At 44.2% G+C, this 2,083-nt stretch overlaps 1 protein-coding gene across 1 annotated transcript in view; it reads left to right on the top strand.

The window, feature by feature from the left end:
- The window catches only part of mafa (MAF bZIP transcription factor a), a 97,167-nt gene extending 96,203 nt beyond the window's left edge, over positions 1 to 964 (top strand). Inside the window, exon 3 of the mRNA XM_062549282.1 lies at positions 860 to 964. The gene's annotated coding sequence lies outside the window, so the exon portion shown is untranslated. The remainder of the gene's footprint in view (positions 1 to 859) is intronic.
- Positions 965 to 2,083: the final 1,119 nt, after the last annotated feature.

The following is a 2,083-nucleotide window of genomic DNA, read 5'->3' as shown; positions in this document are numbered from 1 at the left end:
CTGTTTAGCAAAGCACTTCTTCAGGGGACAGCGCACTTCATCTCCTGCATGTTAAACAACACCCGGGCCTCTTTAGGAACTGCTGCCATTTTGTCGTGGTTGTGGTGGTGGCGGCGGAGGAGGAGGTGCGAGTTCATCAGTGAGCACGGGAGCTGTTTAAAGGTTTACACAGAAGCCCTTTTCTGGGGGAGTCCTCTGCTTGGAAACATGAATCAACTTCATGGAAGCGCTGCCCACCAGAGGGGCTGAGCTTAATTGAAACTGAAAATAGAGTCACCCTCGGGGCGGCCAACGCTGTCGCTCCTCATCTAGGAGCTGTGCATGTGTGTGTGTGTGTGTGTGTGTGTGTGTGTGTGTGTGTGTGTGTGTGTGTGTGTGTGTGTGTGTGTGTGTGTGTGTGTGTGTGTGTGTGTGTGTGTGTGTGTGTGTGTGTGTGTGTGTGTGTGTGTGTGTGTGTGTGTGTGTGTGTGTGTGTTGGAGGACTCACAGGGTGGTCACCGCAACGTTCTCGACTCTCATGAGAACAAGAGAGAGGTGAGAGAGACAATGCAGACCAGCCCCCCCCCCACACACACACAAAACATCCAGAGTTGAGTCATGTTGCATCAGTGCGGCCTCGTATAAATGGGATTAGGAGGGCTGCGGTGGTGGAGAGCGACACTCATCTCACGTTCGTTCTTTTCAGTCCCACTCTTGTTCACATGGGCACAGGGGGGAACCTGCAGATGGGTGCTGTGAGTCATGCCTTTTAAAACCCTTCTGTTTTTCTCTCTCCCCCTCTTCCCCTCCCTCTCTCCCTCTATCTCTCTCTCTCTCTATCTTTCTCTCTCTCTCTCTCTCTCTCTCTCTGTCTCCACAGATAACATGGCAGCGGAATGCCGAGGCAGACCCATGGCACAGGGCCTCCCACAAAGCACAACCTTTCGAAAGAAAAAAAAAAAAAACAAGAACCGCCCACCCACCCACCTAAGCCCAAATCAACCCTGCTGAAGAAGATGCAAAGAGAAGTGAAGAAAGACCCACCCTCCCCTCGCCCACCTCCTCCTCTGACTCGACCCCTCCCTCCATGGCACCCCTCTGTGCCTCCTCCCTGATCCACTTCTTCTCTCCTTTATTTTACCTTCGACCTTTTTTTATAGAAAAAAAACAACAAAAACAAAACAAAACAAACCAAAAAAGAACAAAACAACAAAAAAGAACACATACATCAAGAGAGATCTGATTATATCAAGACCATTATTAACTGGAAATACTATTTTCTCTTCAGGTGAGACTGTTTCATGCATGTTACTGTAACAAAAAAACATCTAGACATCCATTTACCTCATCGTAAGGGAACACTCTGTGAAGACTGACCTCAAGCGCGTTTTCAGTGACTGTAAATATGACTCTTCACCGCTCTGTTGCCACTGTCCGACGCAAACTCTTCGAAACCCATGTATATGCCCCACGCTGTATATTTTTCCATTGGTGTGAATGGATTTGTTCCTGTTCTTCTGTCGCCGGAGTCATTACTTTATGTTGACTATTAGCATAGAAAAGAACGTCTTCCAGAACTATACCCAATGTGTGATGTACAATAGCATGGACAAATAAAAATGTAGTGCATTTCCCAGCAGCATTCCTTGTAGATTTAAACCATGAGTAAATAGAAACTCTTACATATCTTAGTTACTCATTTCATGATGCCAACAAATACATTTTTAAGGATCTGTATATTTACGTAATATATAGACATTATTAGATTGTCACTTATTATAGTTTGAAACTGGCTGCCCTCCAAGGTTAATGTAAAATAACATTTGGATAGATTTATATACATGTGATAGAAGCTTAATTATGACCATTTTATAAATGGTCAGGGCCCAAATTGACATAATATTGTAGTAGATTGAGGGTTGCTTATAAAGTCTAGATGACTCTAACTTGGAGTTTAAGGCTTTTAAATAAAAAATTAACACATAGAGTAGGAGAGACAAAAGCAGATGTATCTGTATATGGGTGATCTTAACCTTATACCTGTGTCCAAAAAGTCATGACTCCTCAACAAGGAACCCTACACTCGGAATGGAATTATTTTTAT

The sequence above is a fragment of the Sardina pilchardus genome, chromosome 11 (assembly GCF_963854185.1).
Source record: "Sardina pilchardus chromosome 11, fSarPil1.1, whole genome shotgun sequence".
Lineage (NCBI taxonomy): Eukaryota > Metazoa > Chordata > Actinopteri > Clupeiformes > Clupeidae > Sardina > Sardina pilchardus.
This window is presented reverse-complemented; position numbering and strand designations above follow the sequence as displayed.